Source organism: Dermacentor andersoni, chromosome 4 (genome assembly GCF_023375885.2).
Source record: "Dermacentor andersoni chromosome 4, qqDerAnde1_hic_scaffold, whole genome shotgun sequence".
Lineage (NCBI taxonomy): Eukaryota > Metazoa > Arthropoda > Arachnida > Ixodida > Ixodidae > Dermacentor > Dermacentor andersoni.
The window spans coordinates 108228537-108247509 of NC_092817.1; the positions used below are offsets into that span (position 1 = coordinate 108228537).

The 18973-nt window shown below is 42.8% G+C and overlaps 1 long non-coding RNA gene across 1 annotated transcript; it reads left to right on the forward strand.

Moving 5' to 3' along the window:
* Positions 1-15148: 15148 nt before the first annotated feature.
* On the forward strand, positions 15149-18530 carry LOC129386393 (uncharacterized). The gene is made up of 2 exons (XR_008613785.2): positions 15149-15344; positions 18359-18530. It is a non-coding gene; the product is annotated as an uncharacterized lncRNA (long non-coding RNA).
* The last annotated feature ends 443 nt before the right edge of the window (positions 18531-18973 follow it).

An 18973-nucleotide genomic window follows, 5' to 3' on the forward strand; every position in this document is an offset into this window, starting at 1 on the left:
ATATTCGATGGCCGTAAAAATGCGGTAGTGTTTCAGCGTTACGGTCAATTACGACAGCATTGTCAACCCTCTAATCCTGAATGTATCACAAATGCTACACTGTTCTGATAAATCAAAAATTCGGATTTAAGCAAGGCAATTCAACGCATGCTTATACTAGCACTTGGATAGTGTGCAAGGAGATTTCAAATAGTGGACAGCGCCGGAAGCCAATTACTAAAGACTTAACTACTGTACCTAATTAACGTATACATGAAATACTGTATCAATGCATTCTTTACAGAAATAAACATTCTATCACCAGAGATGAACGTAAACAATTTATCCTACTTTTCCTTGTGTAACTGTGTTTGGCTATTACAAGGTTAAGTTCATATCTAATTTTGGCACTTCATCTGCGACGTTTAGACCAATTCTTGAGGTCCGTGTCGCTGTTACAAGGTTAAGTTCATATCTAATTTTGGCACTTTATCTGGGACGTTTAGACCAATTCTTGAGGTCAGTGTTCGTGACAGCGAGACGGCAATTGTGCGTGATAAACTTTGGTACTGATGATCCTGAATTTTATCATCTTTCACATTTTTTGCGAGGATCAATTGCAGACCCGCACCTTGCGGTTAGTATTCTGTTAGTTGGAATTTAAGTTATAGAAGAATAAGATTCAATATTTGTTATACTATCTGTAATGTGCCCACTTAAATAATTTTGTGACCTTGAAGAGTAACGTTACCGCGTAGCACATTTTTTGCGGTAAATGTAAAACTGTTGTGGATTTTAGGTAGGAAGGGTAGGACGTCTGTATGACAGTGGTAGCGTGTTTTGATCCAAAGCCAAATAAAGACGTAAATTTTATAGCTAACTCTCACTTTCCTCTTTTTGATACTCTGCGTATACTATCTTGCCGAGTAGAACACAAGTTGGACAACTGGGTACGTGCCCATTGTTAGCGTATACCCCTGAATGGTTATGCATCACTGTGACACGAGGGGTATAGAAGCCTTAATTGCGTCTACATATGTAAATATCTTTAGGCCTATGTTGTACTTCTCTGTGCATACACCTTTCATCAATTGTTTTTTTCGTCTACAAGCATCAGTCATCGCATTTGACGTCGTGACACAAAAAGCTAACAGCTACAAGCAACGAGGTTATAGCTCTTGTCTCCTTCTATTACCTTTAATACCCTGTACTCCCTTACCCTAAGACCGGGTAGCCAGCCGCTCTGTTCACTAGCTAACCCACTGTTTCACCTTTTTCCTCACCGCTGTTGTCATCTCATCAGCTGTAGTTGTTACCTCATTTACGAAGCATGGCATAATTCCTAATGACAAGTTCCTAAAGCCTCGAAGTCAGATAGCTTGCTAGATTTTTAATTTAGAAAGTTAATTGGAGTAAGTAAAATTGCATTATATTGCATTTTAAGATATTATTCGAAAGAATATTGTTGCCGCTTACTATGAAGGTAATTTTTTAGAAAAAAAAAATAGGCCTAGTGTGTAGGTGAGCTACACGACACAGGGTCTAATACGTACGTTACGTAGTTACGTTGGCGGTTAGTTACGTGGTTCCTGAATGCTGTGCAGTCTCACACAGCGTCTCGAAGTGCGAGCCGCCCAGAGGGAAGAATGCCAGGAACTTTAAACAGGCAGATGGCTTTTGCGCTTGAGGAATATGCGCGTGATCGTGGTTAGGCCAGGTTAGGTGGAATCGTGGCAGTGAAACTGTTTTCTTGCAGCATTCAGAGCTCCGTCGGAGCGATTACAACGGCTAAGCTTTTCCATGAAAACACGTTTTTTGATGAAAATGCAGAAAAATTGTTGATTCTCCCGTGTTTGCCTCCAGGACCATTTGTGAGTAATATACTGGGATGCATGAGGACGTCAAAGTGAGCGTTTACCGCCTAGAAGGCTTTAAGGATGTACTTGCTCAAGTTTAGCTGCTTCCTGATGTTATGTAACGTTTTAAGGGAGCACCGCACGAGCCACGTGTCAGCAATAAAGGATCCCAATGTCTGGTCATTAACTTTGAAAATCAAGATAGTAGGATGAAGCTTCACTGACTCCTTCCAAGCATGCGTGATGAAGATGTGCGGCTTGCCTTCGCGCCTTAATTTTGGGTAGGTCACTCACGTCTCGAGAGAGCACTGGCATGTGCATGGGCTCCCCGACATGGGTTGGCATCTGGTGTCGTTGAAACTGAAACCTGGAGTCAAACTAGACGACCTAGCACATCAGCTGTACGTTCGAGGAGAGCTGTCACTTTTCGTCGCAACAGGCAGAGCACCGCTGTGCTTTAGGTGCTAAGGAAATGTCCATATCCATTGTGGTGTTTGAACGCGTTTGGGTCACGAACAGCACGAGTGTGCCCGAACATATGCCATGGACACTGACGACTCATCTGAACCTGTATTCAGAGTTATGTCGATGATATTGGTGGTCTTTTACGCACATAGAGAAAGCGAAGGTGAGGCTGAGTGCGTGTTGTATAAATTTTGAAGACACAATGGTTGCTTTCCTCTACAAGATATGTCAAAAATAACGCGCATGGTTTGCAAAAAAACTTTAGGCGATAAAAGTATTACGTGTTTTCTTTACACATATGTAATTTTCATCATGTGGTTTTAGCAAGTGGCCCCCCTACACTGGCCGAACTGAAGGTGTTTCATGTCAAAAGGCGAATCCAAAGATGCCTAGACTTGAATTATTCGCCGTACCAAGAGCCCGTGCACCGTGCTCTACTTTCTGATTTGAAGTAAAGGTTTCACTAACCACGGCATTGCGATGAACGCTTGAACCGAAACTACGTGCATACTGACAGCTCGGGCTCAACGAACTGTCAGAAGTGGTCAAATTGCACTTGCGAGTATTTACTGCACCGTTTATCGTAAATAAAATGCAGCTCGAGAACGCTGAACGCTATATATACGCTTGTTTAAAATTTTTTGCTAGATATGGAAATGATAGAGGATTTGTAAAAAAACAAAAAAATGTAGTGCAGATTTATTGTAGAAAAATGATCATATTACACTCGCTATTTTTTTAACTTGTAGTATTCATGTAAGTGCAGCATTTCCTGCAGTCCAGCAAGTAGACACATATAAATATGCGTACTTGTCATTGCGCACACAGGCCCGCGAACTGTCTTTAACCAAAGTAAATCTGATGAACTTGTTAGCCGGACATGTCAACGTTTCGAAATATTAGAGAAAGGTATTCAGGAATGGCCGAAATAACAATGCTGCTTGAAAAAAACACTACCCTTGTGCTTGCGTTGTCCGTATTGGCCAGCTATTTGCAGTGTTCCAGCTTTGAGAAGATAATATATTAAATTTGTTTCGACTATGTCAAAGACTCCTTGAATACTTGAAATAAAAAGTGCCTAAACGTCTCCTAGTCTCTCATTTCCTAAACATGAGTCATTGGTTCAGCTTACTTGCAAGTAGCGCACTTCTATGCATCTTGCCTAGTTCGCTTAAAATTGCGCAGTATAAGAGAATATTATGCGAGACGAAAATCTCTGCTGAATTGTTGTAGTCAGAAAGAGGCAGGTTGCCCTAGGAAGCTAGCGTGCTTGCAACTGTCTATAGGCATATCCAGATATATACATAAAGGCTGCGGTCCATTCCGCTCTGAAGAATCTTTGCGGCAGCCCGGAAATGGGAAACGCCTATGAGCTCTCTGTGCAAGCACGCCTGGAAAAAGAAGTGGTATAAAAAGAGCACGAGTTTCATCTGGTTCCTCGAATGGGGCAGGCAGAGTTAGAAAATAAACAACTGGAAAAACACTCAGTCGCCGACGATGAGAGTCTCCGTAGCTGCAGCAATAAGTCAGCCAGGCGCGTTCCAAGACCGCATTGTATAGCAGCCAGAGCTGCAGTTAGTCCCCAGTGCTTGGCGAGAACAAACAGCTCGGGAAACAAGACCGAAATATAAGAAGCAAGCAAGCGCCTTTGTACAGCCGCAACTGTAGCGAGGGGAGGTGAGAGAAGTTGTTTTATTGTCATTTTCCATCGTTCATAGCAATGAATGCGGCTCTAGTGTGTAGAATGCGCCCCAAAGCGCCAGTCTCCTACCACATTTTATTGCTTAACCTTCTTGGTACAAAAAAACAAAATCTTATTCCGCAGTTCCCACGCTTTTCGGCGTTTTCTTGGAGAAACACACCTTATTTATTTATTTATTTATTTATTTATTTTTATTTACTTATTTATTTATTTCTTTATACCACAAATGTCCTTGGTGTGGGGTTTTACATGAGGGGTGGGTTCTTACATTTGTGCGAGGTCCTCGATGAATAAACGGGCACTGATGTGTTTAGAATTGTCACTCTTGGGTACAACAGTACCTAAGGAAACATTTGAGGTAGAATTGAGCTTCACGCTATTTTCTTTTACCCGCAATCTAATGTGTGGAGACGAGCGGGTGTTCTTGAACAGCATCAACAATGTTGATTTCCGGGTGGGCATAGGCGTATCATGGGTTAGCGTCGCGCAAACTTAGTAATATTGGCTTGGAATTACAAGAAATCATTTTTTTCTTTTGCATTTTTCTCATTTCTATAGGCCTTTACTTAAGCGTAATGCCATCGCGAAGTCGGCAGTAAGGTTGCCCAATGAATATTTATAATAAGCCTTTCTTTATGGCTGGGTTTGTATGCTGCTGGCCATAAAGACAATGTGTTGCCGACGAAATCAGTCATGGACATATTTTCACAAACAGCCATGGAAAAACTCGCAATAGGGCACGAAGACTAGATGTGGGTAGCATATCGTATGAGGTACGGATGCTCTGACAATAAGGACTTTGGGTCCCTGAACGTTGATGTTGATAACGCCATTGTGGCAGGCTACTTTAGCGCCTTCTCTGTGAAGCAACTAAGTGCCACTTCGTGATGAGTTTGATCTCACCTTGAAAGGCGAAAAGTTTCAAATTGTGTGGTAGAGCTTGCTTTTTTTTTATTACAGATTCTCAAGAATGTGGCTATCTAGGGGCCCTATAACGTAAAACTATTCCATTATGTTTTTATTCCGATCTCATGACGTCAAACTTGCGTAACCGCCGACAGACCAATCAAACGCTCACCTCGTTCATAGGAGGTAACTTTTGTTGGCTTGAAAAACGAATAACATTGCCTACACTAAGCGGCTCGTCTTATCTAATTGGCTGACAAGAGGCGAGTAGCACGCTAAAATGGAGATGGATTCGATGGGCCGAGCCACTGCACTGAAAATCGATAACTGAATGAAGAGGGTGGTGCCGGCGTCTGCGATTGTTCCGCTTTCCTTTACTTAGCTTGCGGTGGCTGGTCGAAAATCGCGGCGGCGTGCAAAGGAAGCTTAAGAATGACGGTAAAACGGATCCTCATCAAAGAACAGTTGGCGGAACGATGTCGGAAACGTGCCGAAAGTGCTCGAAAACATTACACGGCCACGCAAAAAGTTTTATTATTCACAAATAAACCCATGGTATCCGGCAGGTGCGAGTAGCCAGTGCCTGAGCGATGGGCGGCAGCCATCTTTTATTGCTTTCGGAACGGGGCAGCCTGCGGCTATTCAGAAGAAAGTTCAGTTTTGTTGGGCATATTAATGCATCTTTAACGCGTACACGTCACTTCGACGCGGTGAATTATTGCGGTTTTGTGACGTCGCGTGACAGGTAGGTGAAGTTGGTGCAGCCCAAAAAGTTCTGACCAATAACCGAGGGCTAATGGCGATAAGGCGCCGAATCAGAAATAACTGTTTTTCGTTTGTTCAGTCAAATCGTGCATAATCAGTGTGTACACGTCAAATCAGATGGGGAGCTATCGCGGTTTGAGTGACGTCGCGTGACAGACAGGGGAAGGGGGGGTGGTTCAAAAAAGTTTTTTGACCAACCACGGAGGGCTGTTTGCAGAATTGGAATAGAGAACTTTGGAATAGTTTTACGTTATAGCGCCCTAGGCTCAACTCACACACAGCAAAGTGGATGGCAGCCTCGCCCCATTAGAGCAGCGGGTGCTGTGCTTACATGGCGCTACACCACAATTCATAAACAAACGTTTTGTTACACAAAGCTTTCTTTGTAAAAAGAGGCTCGCGAAATTTCTAGAAAGTAACTTCATAATTCTAAGCATTTGTTAGCCATTTTATGTGACAAAATGAGTTGAGATGCACAAGGTCTTTTCATTTTAAGTACATTATTTGTGGCCTACGCTTGGCGCTCTGGCGCTCCGGTCAACCTCCAAAGAAAACACCAGGAATAACAAGTTTTACATTTCGGGATTGCCTGAACTAAATGGAAACAAGACAGCCTCAGAAATAACTGCTTCCACTAGAGGTATACTTAACGTGTCTTGCCAATCACGCGCGTTTCCCGTAAAGCTGTAGATAAGTTCAAGTAGTGACAGAAGTTAAGTGTTCCCTTTAACAGATTATCATGCTGTACGTTGTTTTCTTTTTTCATCTTTTTCTTTCTGCCAGTGCGTGAGTTTCTATTTGCGGCGTAATTATTCACCAGCTTTGCGTGCTTTGAATTTTTGTCATGAACAGCCTGCTTCAACGAAGTCTTGTTTATTGACAACAGGGCACTGCGCACATTATGCTTCTTTCTTGAGTCAGGTCCCCTTTTCCCAGTGAACAGTATCAGTCCAGTGCGATCTATAACTTAGGCCAACCTATCTGCCTATCTCTAAATGAATTTCTCTCTAGCTCTCTTGTGGTCACTCGATTTATTTGGTCATGCGACATCATGCGTTGTGGCCTTTGACGCCAATGACTTTGTAATTTACGTTGTCAGAGTCCACAACACATATCAGGAAGGTGCATTTAAATGCGCCATCGCTTATCATCTATATTTCTTTGCAGATTTCTGCAGCCAACTATACTGCGGTTTGATGCACCTTGCGCTCCCCTGACCTCTCTGCATGCAAAGACTTCAGAGGGATAAAATGTATGTAACCTCCGTGGACCTTTTCTTTATTCTTTGCGAAAAATGAGGTAATCTAAAGAAGTTTGCCAGCTCGCATCACTGACTCTCGGTCAAAAAGAGGCCTGAAAGCACGATTCTATATTTTAGTGAAGAATCTTTTTTTGCTGTCCAATTGCAGGAGCGGATAGAGGCGCGTCGAAAAAAAATGAAACGACGCGGGATAAACCTAAAACACGTGCCGCGACTCTTCTCTCAAACTCAGCGCACAAACTCACAAAGGTGGAAAAAAGCTGGCAACACACTTCGGTCTAGAGCGGGAGTAATATCTCCGTCAAGTGCGCTTATAGCGCAATAGCCGCAGTCGAGTCCGCTGCGCTGTCAACGCAGAGGAATGGAGTGTTCAGTTTGCCCAGTAAGCCAAGCAATAGCGATCGGCTTTGTATTGCGACTGCTCTTTCAACAGAGGCTATAGAAAAGTTATATTTTCTTCGAATTTTCTATTGTCATCTTTCTTTTTGCAGATATCACAGAGGAATTGTATTCCTAGTGGCGGCTGCTAGGGCTTTGTGCCTTATATTGTTTCCTTTCATGACTTCATTTAAAAATATTTGCAGTTTTATTACGTCATCTTCGGGGAATAACCTATAGGAAAATCGCAGGTATGTAAGAAGAAACGGCGTTTTCGAAAGCTCTACTCCAATTTTACAGTTCATCAGCCTAGCAAGTGTTTTCAATTTGAACTCTTTCATGCTTGTTTCTGCAGTTGTGTTTATACACTTCCGGGTCTTCATAGCGGCGCGTTAGTGCTATCTTAGGCAAATGTTGGGGTTGAAGATGGAAAAAAAGGTACTTCCCTTCCCTGTGGCAATTCTGAACATCTGTTCACGTATATGCTGAACTATCCTGCACACGTATCTCTTCTGCCCGTGCACTCTTCTACAAGTTTGAACCAGAAAGACTGTGTTGTGCCCGTCAGTACGTTCGTGCATATCAATGTGCTTAGGTGTGGTGGCGGGCGTGTCTGTGTGTGTGGCACTTCTGGTGCTTAAGGCCCCACAAATACTAGTCTGCTTTCAAAAACGTCGTACAGTCATATTTCTAGTGGCCACACTCTGTAAGAAAAGTTTGCCTAGCTACCACCAAATCCGCACCCAGGCAAACGTCACGCAGTGAGAACGTACGCCATTCCAGGGAGGGCGCAGCACAACTAATATTTCGAAACTGGTGTCATCCTGATAATTCATTTCAAGTGGATCCACGTTGCGATCTCCATCACTGGAATTTGTATATTGCAAGATGGGTCATTAGGATATTAGTTAAAAGAGAATTAGTGAGTTTTTGTTAATTAGTCGATTATGCATTTCAAGTTCCTGTGTAAGTAATGTCCTCATGTTCAAGTAGACCAACTCATCAACGACAATTGTGCTATCTGCCACAGGCAACCTCTAAGAATTTTTGGAAGTGTTCGCTGAAGCACTCTCTATATGTTCCTCAGAAGCTCCACAAAATCGTCCTCTATACCTTTGTCCTTGGGAATATCTCATAACAACTTGCTGCCTACGTTGTCATAGGCTCCCATAATATCTGGTAATACATTCCACAAATCTCTATCCTGAGCTACTGAGATCTTTCTGCACTGATTTAGAACAAAAATGTTATCTTCCAAGCGTCTGCCTGGTCTGAACCCATTCTGTAGTTCCCCGAATACGTCATTTGTTTTTACCCATTTCGTCGGTTCTAAATTTATGGCTTGTATTACCATTTTATTCAGCCCACAGACCTTACTGTAACTTTTCTGCACGAGCTCGTCCAAAGCGTATCGCCCATTTTTATCCTATCAAGGCTAGAGGGCTCATAGCAGCACCTCGCGGCGTTCGCGGTATTTGTACTGTGCAGCAGGGTTGGAGTGCGCGTGCTCAAGCCTGTCCGTGCTACGTGGTTGCGCAGTGGTTTTAAGATCACGCACTTTCAAATGATTCATATGAAGCTCAATACGAAGCGCGTCTAGCCAGGAGGGGCCTGTAGTAAGCGCACACTGGCTCACGTCCCTCGCAGATGCTAACCGTCGTTCATTGAGAGGGGCGGTAGCATACAGCGCACGTGCGGTCTGGGCGTAAGTTTCACGTAGTTCGAGGCTAGTTGAGTGCACCATACTAACATATATATAGATTATGGAGGAGAGTCAGTGACTACTACATCAACAGGCAGTGCGGTCCATGGTTTGGCGTGCGCTGCCGAGCGTGAGCGCACGCTAGCCGGCTCACGTTTCTTTATTGATTTCAGCTATTCGTGAACCGCGTACACGAGTTAGTATTTTCTATATGACGAAATATGATGGCTCCCGGCACCCCGAAAAAGGGGCGGAGGGGGCTTCTGTTGGAAAGGGAGTGTTTAAAGGAAGAGTGACTTCGTGCTCCCCTTTGTGAGGCCCAATCGCCGCTAAAGAGTGCAACCTATGGCTAAGATTCAGTAGCAGTGTATGCTGTCAGCAAGATGATCATTATTACCAAGCTGGATGGGTTCGGCACCCCTTTAAGGACAACAGGCATGCTAAACCAGCTTTAGAGCTAGTTTTTCTTTATTCTAGCCTTGTGCTGTGATCTCGTGCATGTCCTGCCTCTTTCGTTTCTCTCCATTTGTTTCTGACCTCTCTTCCTCCCAATTTGTCTTCGCCCAGTGTAGAGAAAGATGAAAGTGTAGGGATTACCTGAGAATTTCGAATTTAGTTACGCATATAAGAAGTCCGGGGTGTTATTACTGTGAATTACGAGTGGCGTAAAACTGCCAAAGATGCTCGCGCATCTGTGGCGCTGGCACACGGAAAGGAAGCGCAGTCGTCCCTCATAAGCGAGAGGCTCGACGCACGGTTGAAGGAAGGAAGGAAAAAGTGGAGAAGGAAGGCAGGGAGGTTAACCAGCTTAGCCTAACCGGTTTGCTACCCTACACATGGGAGCGGGATGGGGGGGATGAAAGATGGGGAGAAGAGATAGAGGGCACATAACACGGCACGCACATCGTTGGTTACAGTCTGTCACTCTTGTGCGGTACGTGACATCAATGTCACAGCCGCTTGTCCAAGCCCGTATCCTTCATAAACCGAAGTAGTCCCTTCGTCGCCTTCAGCTGCGATGTCTTCAGTCGGCGATATGTGAAAAGGGTTGCAACTGACAATGGTCTATTGTCAAGGTGCGCTAGAACGGACGCCATGGACTGTCTCTGAACATTATATTCAGGACAGTCGCACAGAATGTGTTCCAGCGTCTCCTCGCAAAGACAGGCATTGCAGAGAGCGTTGTCGGCCATTCGAACAGCTCGTATTCGATATTAGATGCCTACTCCATACATCACATGAGAAAGGACATCACGTGACGTTTCAGTGGCTGCCAAGTCACTGCGGCGTCATCGGAAATGAAGACGCCGATAAAGCCGCTCGGACAGCTCTTGACGCACTGTTGAGAGCGCTGCAATAGTATGGCGCATGAGCGCAGTCACGTGTCTTTATTTCATATTTCGCGGGATTTCTTTAATGCAAAAAAGAGGTGAGGCGTGCAGACAGGACACAAAAGTAGGAGTGGACACTCTTGTGTCCTGTCTGCACGCCTCACCTCTTTTTTGCATTATGAATGCTTACCAACTAGCTCAGCTTTCTGTCGTTCTAGGGATTTCTTTAATCGGCGAAAAATATCACCGCGCAGCCTGTACGCTGCCAAAGGAAATTGGATCGGTGGTTTCTGAACCGCCTCTGCAACGCAACGAAACACACTTGGCCCTAAAAAGAATTATAAAAATTGTGCACAAATCATCTTGGTTAACTAATTAAACGGAGTATAAAAACATACTCTAAGGAGCGCCACATGACTGCGAACCTTACGCCGTTGGTTTCATTCAGCTGTGGCTAACTACTTTTTTTTATCCTTGGTACAAGTTACGTGAAACACCCTGCGCATTGCGCATTGCGCAAACAATGCGCATTTCCGCACTGTATGTACTTGATTACGACGCTCTTCTAATACTTCCCGCTCACGCTTGTGCTTTCGTTTCGTATAGTTACTTCATGCAGGAAAAAAAAATTACAAGAACTGCCGGTAGCTAGTTTTCGAGAAGCAAGGTTTTTTTTTTTCCCTCATGAAACCCTATTTTACGGAATTATCTGACTATCCTCATGGATAACGTTTAGAGCAACTATTTAGGATGGAAAATACAAAATCAGAATAAGTTGACCAGTGCAAGTATTTTGATCTACGGCAGGATTCAGTAGTTCGTGACCCAAATATCTATATGCGTTCTTAAAAAAGCAAGCCTTTCGAAATTTCCTATGCCTATTTTATCTATCATCGGGTAGGCTCAAAACGGCAGAATATCGGCATCGGCAATGCCACGAAATTCGCGGGATGGCGATTACGTGACGCACTTAGATGGGATGTTTTCGCAGGATCGCGGTAGATCACACCTTCGCCTCAAAGAAATACGGCATTTTAAACGTATTCGTTGGAATTTCAGTAACGCCAAGGTTTGTGCCTGAGGACACACATGCGTAGGTATTTGTACGTGTGCTACAAATGGCTGCAAAAGATCAAACATACCATTATGGAGTGGGCATAACATTAGCCAAGGCCACTGGCCAATGATCAAGAGCGTTTGATAATATAAACCTTTGTTGACCCATACTAGTGGCCCTTATCTCACATTTCAGCGTTTTCTCTTTCCCTGGAGTTCCGGGTCCTTCAAAGCATGGCAGCTGTATAGACGAGGTAAAAAATGATGGCTGACGTATCGACAATTTCGGACGGTACTAAGGCACAAGGTAAATGAACAGATGCATCAGACTCTTCCGTAACTTTATACAGTGGGTGGTAGAGCACGTCCTTATAGACACGGTGAGTTTTGTGGAGTATAGTGTGATTGAAAGAATTATTGTTCATAAGCGAAGACGTGTTGCTGTGCATCTTAGTCTCTTGTTTAGTTATATACCCCAGGCTAGACCACCACTATGGGCAATCACACTGGCTAAGTAAAAATGAAGCAATTTTTCCTAGGCATGTCTCCTGAGCTTAGATTCATGTCTGCAACTCCGTCTTCTACCAAGGATAGCCCGAACTGAAGAACGGTTTCTGCGCCGCCTGTGCGTGTGGTGGTGTGGTATTGACAAATCGCCATTCCTGTCACAATGTAACGGCCGGCAGCCGTTCTTGCGACAACTGCTGCTGCGCGAAAATGATCAAGCAGCTACGTTGTGACCGTTAACGTAACATTGTGGCAAGAAAAGTGCCTTCAACCGGGCTTGTCAAACTTGACGATCACCCCTTCAACGAGGAGACAGTCTTCGGACACTGAGCTGGACCAGTTTTAGCACATAACCCTTACAAAAATGACTTTAGACTGTCTATAGAAAGTCTATAGACTTTTCATAGACGACCTTTCCTTTCTATAGATTTGGACTTTTGTTGATACAAAGTCTATAGACTGTCTGTAGACGAAAGTCGATAAAGTTTCTATTTCTTTTTGTCTATTCGCAGTCTATAGACGGTCTATAGAAAAAAGTTGATAAGGTGTTTGTTTCCTTTTTGTCTACTTCCCCTCTATAGAATACCTACAGACGAAAGTCGACACAGTCTCTATCTATTTTTTTCCATACTTTGTCTATAGACTTTCTATAGACGAAAGTCGATAGGGTTTCTATTTCTTTTTGTCTACTCGCAGTCTATAGACGGTCTATAGAAAAAAGTTGATAAGGTGTTTGTTTCCTTTTTGTCTACTTCCCCTCTATAGAATACCTACAGACGAAAGTCGACACAGTCTCTATCTATATTTTCCATACTTTGTCTATAGACTTTCTATAGACGAAAGTCGATAGGCTTTCTATTTCTTTGTGTCTACTCGTAGTCTACAGACGGTCTATAGAAAAAAGTCGATAAGGTGTTTGTTTCTTTTGCCTACTTCCCCTCTATGGACTACCTATAGGCGAAAGTCGATACAGTTTCTATCCATTTTGTCCATACTTTGTCTATAGACTTTCTATAGACGAAAGTCGATAAGGTTTCTATTTGTTTTTGTCTACTCGCAGTCTATAGACGGTCTATAGGAAAAAGTCGATAACGTGTTTGTTTCTTTTTTGCCTACTTCCCCTCTATGGACTACCTATAGACGAAAGTGGATACAGTCTCTATCTATTTTTGTCCATACTTTGTTTATAGACTTTCTATAGACGAAAGTCGATAAGGTTTCGATTTCTTTTTGTCTACTCGCTGTCTATAGACGGTCTATAGAAAAAATCGATAAGGTGTTTGTTTCTTTTTGTCTATTTCCCCTCTATGGGCTACCTATAGACGAAAGTGGATACAGTGTCTATTTATTTTTGTCCATATACTTTGTATATAGACTTTCTATAGACGAAAGTCGATAAGGTTTCTATTTCTTTTTGTCTACTCGCAGTCTATAGACGGTCTATAGAAAAAAGTCGATAAGGTGTTTGTTTCTTTTTGCCTACTTCCCCTCTATGGACTACCTATAGACGAAAGTGGATACAGTGTCTATTTATTTTTGTCCATATACTTTGTATATAGACTTTCTATAGACGAAAGTCGATAAGATTTCAATTTCTTTTTATCTACTTGCAGTCTATAGAAAAAATTCTATAAGGTGTTTGTTTCTTCTTTGTCTATTTCCCCTCTATATGGACTACCTGTAGACGAAAGCAGATACAGTTTCTATTTATTTTTGTCCATACTTTGTCTATAGACTCTCTATATTATGGACAATATAGTCGACAAGGTTTCTATTTCTTTTTCTCTACTCCCGGTGTATTGAATATGTATAGAAGAAAGTCGATAATTTGTAATTCCGAGTTCCCATACCCCCCGCCCTCTGCGAACGCGATGATATGGCACTGGTTCATGCACGACGGCACCGCAACTCCGGCGCGGCGGGCAAACCGTGCAGACTGCTAGTCTGCGTTCGGTGCAGCTGCCCCGAACGAGGATCGCGGCGGAGCAGGCACCGTCCGAGTCACCAAGGTCTTCCAGGCACCCGAAGGCCCTAAACCTGGCTGCTTCCCGGACGTACACTTCGCGAAGACCAGGTGGTGAAGGTCAGATGGTGATGATGTGGCAAAGGTGGTGAATAAGTGGCGAAAGCCGGCAGACCACGTGGTGAATTCACCACCTGGTCTTCCTCTGAGTTGTCGTGGTCTTGCATGTCTATAGATTAACAATAGACAAACATCGTTAATCTGGGCCCAACCCGTGTACGCTGTAACCAAGCGCAGGTACCGGTGGATAATACGTAGCTGCGTTTGATATAAGCCACTGAAGTTGTATACTGCTGAGATTGCTGTAGAGCCTATTTGTAGACATTAGTATACACATAGTGTATACCTCCGCATTTGTTGACCACATGATATCATCTACGTAGCCGCTCTCGGCAATCCCAAGACAGTCTTCACAGTTGTCGCATCACTTTTGCGGCAGTAGAATAAAGTAAGCAAAACGCCGATCCAATTGTTATAATAGATGTTATGAACGCCAGCTTCAGCTACAAGTGGATTCCAAACAGGCATCAAGCTAACAGCAAATACACTCGTAATGTTTGTAGCTGACAACGCGGACTTTGTGAATGTGCGATGAACCGATGTCGTGCATGTGGTCTTCGCGTTGTGTGTCGTCCGATTCTCGGATACATTTCACATTGTCTTCATATCTCGGCTGCGTCACTAACATCGGGCGGTTTTTTGTTGACTGATATCCTGCGCTATAAACCTATCAAAGTTTCTCATTCACTTAAAATAGGTGCCAAATTCTCTGAGCCCACCCAGTATTTCGCCGGCGGTATGCCTGCGCAGCCACGCATATGAGTACCTCAATGCTGTACTGATTGCTTTGACCTATCATCGGAACAGAAAATTAGCACTAACATACGTGCGGGCATCACATTTGGCGGTACGCTGGAAGATATGCTACAAGTACGCTGTATTACTAATCGACGCTGGCAATAATGCGTCTGAAACGTCTGAAGGGCCCTGTAACGGCTTTTACAAACAGCGCATTCATGTTAGCGTTCCAGTCTCATACGATAGCCCACAGCGTTTGTCATACAACCTACCAGCGCATTTCCTTCGTCCATGAAAAAAGATGAATAGTGGTGTTAAAGATGAATAAGCCACCCGTTCCGGCGCGCATGGCGCGCAGAGAGAGAGAGAGAGAGAGAGAAAGAGACAAAAAAAAAATGAAGGAGGAAAAAGCGCTCACACTCCTCCGAGCGCGCACGCCCTCGCGCGCGGAGCTCCTGCGCATGCTCGGAGCTCTTGCGCATGCGCGGCGGTGCGCCGTCTCAACGAGTGCGCCAGGCACGTAAACGGTTATACCGGTGTGCGGTGTATGCCTGAACGTCGGTGTCTGTGTATGCGTGTCATCTTTGTGGCATCACACGTCAACTACACTGAACGGTAAGCTTTAGCAAAGACGTTTTGCGTCAATAGCTCATGATTATGTGAGCGCATCTCTTAGCGCGAAGCGGCTGCATGTAGCGCAGGCGACTCGGGTATAGTGTCGGTTTGTCGTTGACATGGTTTGATAACGCGCTCTTGTTCTCGCTTCTACTATACGGAATGTTTTACGGCGAGCGATCGCTCGGGCTTGTTGATTTTAGCATTATAGTTTACGTGCGTAAAGAAGGACGTACACCATGTTTTAACTTGATACTGTATGTTGTGTATGTTGTGTATGTTGTGCATTGTGTATGTTGGGCAGCCAGTGCGGTAGATCTAATTTCGTGGCGCTTGATCCGGCCGCGATGAATGCTGCGCCGCATGTCTAGTGAAATTCTCGTGACACGCTTTACGTATATATCTCGAAATTGTGTTAGCATCAAGAATGTTCAGACAGACACGTATAGTTGAATAACTGCTAACGTACTCGAATGAAAGGCCGTGTTTGCGGGGCATGCATCAGCAGTGTGTGCGCTGCCGTTTTCGCATCGTTTGGGAACTTACCGCAAGTTAATTTTGGGAAGTTACCGCAAGCAAAACACGAGACTTGAAGAAATATCAAGCAAAAATCTCTAATTCACCCAATCTATTTATATGCAACCACAAACGCTTTGGAGCATCAAACCTGCGATAAGCTCAGTCACTTGCAGCTTCGCAACTTATCCGAAAAAATTGGAGAACACTAAATTAGTCGTTCCGGGAAGCACCTTTACACGTTTCAAACTGAAGGCATTGCGTTTGACGGTAGTTGGAAGATTTTTTTTTTGTCTCTTTTTTAAAACAGTTTAGCAGCAGAAGTTATCTTTCGAGCTATATGAAAAGCGTTAAGCGCCTTTCGATACTTCGGCGTTATGCAGTTTACGTGCTCTTAATCACTAGGCAGCTGCTGGCGCAGATTCGCATTGTGCCAGTCGTGCATGGTATGAAGCCCTTGTCGTGTGTAATAAGTGTTCCGGTTTTCATTACTGTTGCATGTAGTGCCGTCGTCTTGGACAGACTGCATACTATATGCGCTGTACAAAAGAAAAAAGAGCCAGATTATCAATTTGGTGGTCTTTTCTTAGTAGATAACGCACAGATTATTCAAATAATTCAGTGGACATTGCATTTGTTCTACCCTTATCACCACGCCTAAGAGATTGTAACATGTTTTAGTTGGTAAGTAACCTGATCAGTACGCCCCCATTCATGTGCATTCTACTGAAAGTGTGGCAAATGTATTCATCTCGAAGTATGAGAAAAGAGACATTGCAGACTGTTCTAAACGGAAATAAATTGCAAATGTTAACGTGATTGTTCAAAAGTGCAGTCAGTATGCTGAGCATGTTCGTTCGGCACGGGCATATTGCATTAACACCTGAAAAATGTGCACAGTCCAGCCGGGTATCTTTGTTTCAACAATTATTATTATAGGAATCGTTTGGGATTCTCGCATTTATTTTATTTTTATAAGTACACTGTGTGTCACATGAACCTGTCTTGAAACGAAACGTACCGTTGCTGGCACCGGCGACCATTACGGTTGTCTAACTGCTTATCACACTGTAATATAACGAAACATCATAATGGTACTGATTAATATTGCCATGTAGTCTTTAGTCAGAGAAACAAAGTTAAACTAGAGGCATAAGTGATGAGAGCAAATTATATAAAAAACTACTATTGAACCGTAAAAATATCTCATTGTATAGTTTTCGCTCACATTGTTGCATTTGTTTTACGTGTGTCTCTGTGTCTTCCGTGCTGTACTCGTGTGGCCATCAATTAGGAACTTGCCGAAGCCCTTGTCAGCTTTATTAAACAAGGGATTCAAGTCAGTTGCATCTAATACTACATATCAAGTGACCGACGTGTTATTCGTTTTATCTAAATATTATGGACTGGCAGTACTTGGCAAGCATTAAACCACAATATTTTTTTTATTGCACTTAAGCTGCAGGCGTCATAGATTGCCAGAAAATTTTCATGAAAACAGCCAGGGAAGGCTTGGAAAAAGATCGGGAAATCTTAAAATGGCCACATAGGTATGCTGTCTTGTCATATGTCATACAACGTTACCAGAGAATCTCTGTGTTAAATATATTTTTAAAACCTTTCACTTCATAAAAATTGAGGGAAATTGGTCCTATTTATTGAAAAAAAAAAATGAAAGTCAAGCATACTGACAAGGCATTTCTTACTCAATATGTTTTTTTTGCGTTAACGTCCTGAACCTCGATAGCCTAGAAAAAAATTTCATCTTTCAAAGCACCTTAAATAATTTACTGTGATAGAATTCATTCGAACTATCTTATCAGTTCTGTTTCCTAGGAGGTGCATATCTGTCGTGCCATGACACAAAGTGCTCGTGTGGTATTTCGGGTGCTCATGTGGTATACCTAACTTGGAAACCTGTTAGCATGCCCAAGAGGCCTCATTACCTGTAAGAAATTAAGTGACCATATCAATACAATCAACCCATCTGCCTTCTGTTGAAGTTATGGCCAATGACCATTCATTTAAAAGTATGAGAAAGACATTTAAATGTGTATTAAGCAAAATAAATTACAATCTTAGGCATGATACTGTGAATATTCCAGTCACGTCTTCTGAAAATATCCCTCTGCACGGGCATACTTAACTACCAGCCAAAAAATTGTACAGACAGCACAACTGGGTAACGTTTCAGCAATAAATATAGAGACCATTTGGGATAAGTACATTAATGCATCATATATGAACTTGTCATAAAAGGGAACATACTGTTGCTGGCACGAGCAGCAGTTGTGACTGTTTAATTGTTCACCATACCATGCAATAAAACATTGTATAAAGGTACTGATTTGTATTGACAAGCAGCCCTTAGTCATAGTTAAACCGCATTAAGTATTGACTTAGATGGTTTGAGCAAATATATTAAGCTGCTTAATGAACATACAAAGAATACACACTTGTTATTTTTGCCTCATATTGCTGCATCTACTTATTTGCAGCATACACCTGCAGCACCTTTGGGACTAATGACACAAAGGTCAAGGCCAGCCTGGCGACCATGCTTGCCAAGGAGTAGTGTAAATATGTAATCTGTTTCCATAATTAGCATAAGACATGAATTTAAGGAATTCATATATTATATCGAGCAATAAAAACGGTTAATGCATTGCCGGTGCATTTGTTTTATTTTTTTTGCACTGCATGATTCAACACTATATAAATTCTTTCTGTTAATGCAACATATATGAAAGTACAGCTGGTTCAGGAGCATTATTAATCTGCTAACGGTAATGCATAAGTGCAGATGAAAAGGAACAGGTGCACATGCATAAATACATTCAAAACGTTTTGCTACCGCATGTAAAGAAAAATGTAAACTAACTTGTAAAAAAAAAAACTAGTAGGTAGCCGCTATGGAGTTATGGCCTTATACACTCTTTGTAGACTTGTCTATAAAATGTCTGTGTCTATAGAGTGTCTGTAGATTAATGAAAATGCATGTTTGTTGACAAATGTCTGCAGAATGTCATAGAAGAAAGTGTATCGGATTATAAAGTTCTGTTTTTGTAGACTGAAGTCTATAGAATGTCTATAGACTATCTATATACATTTGT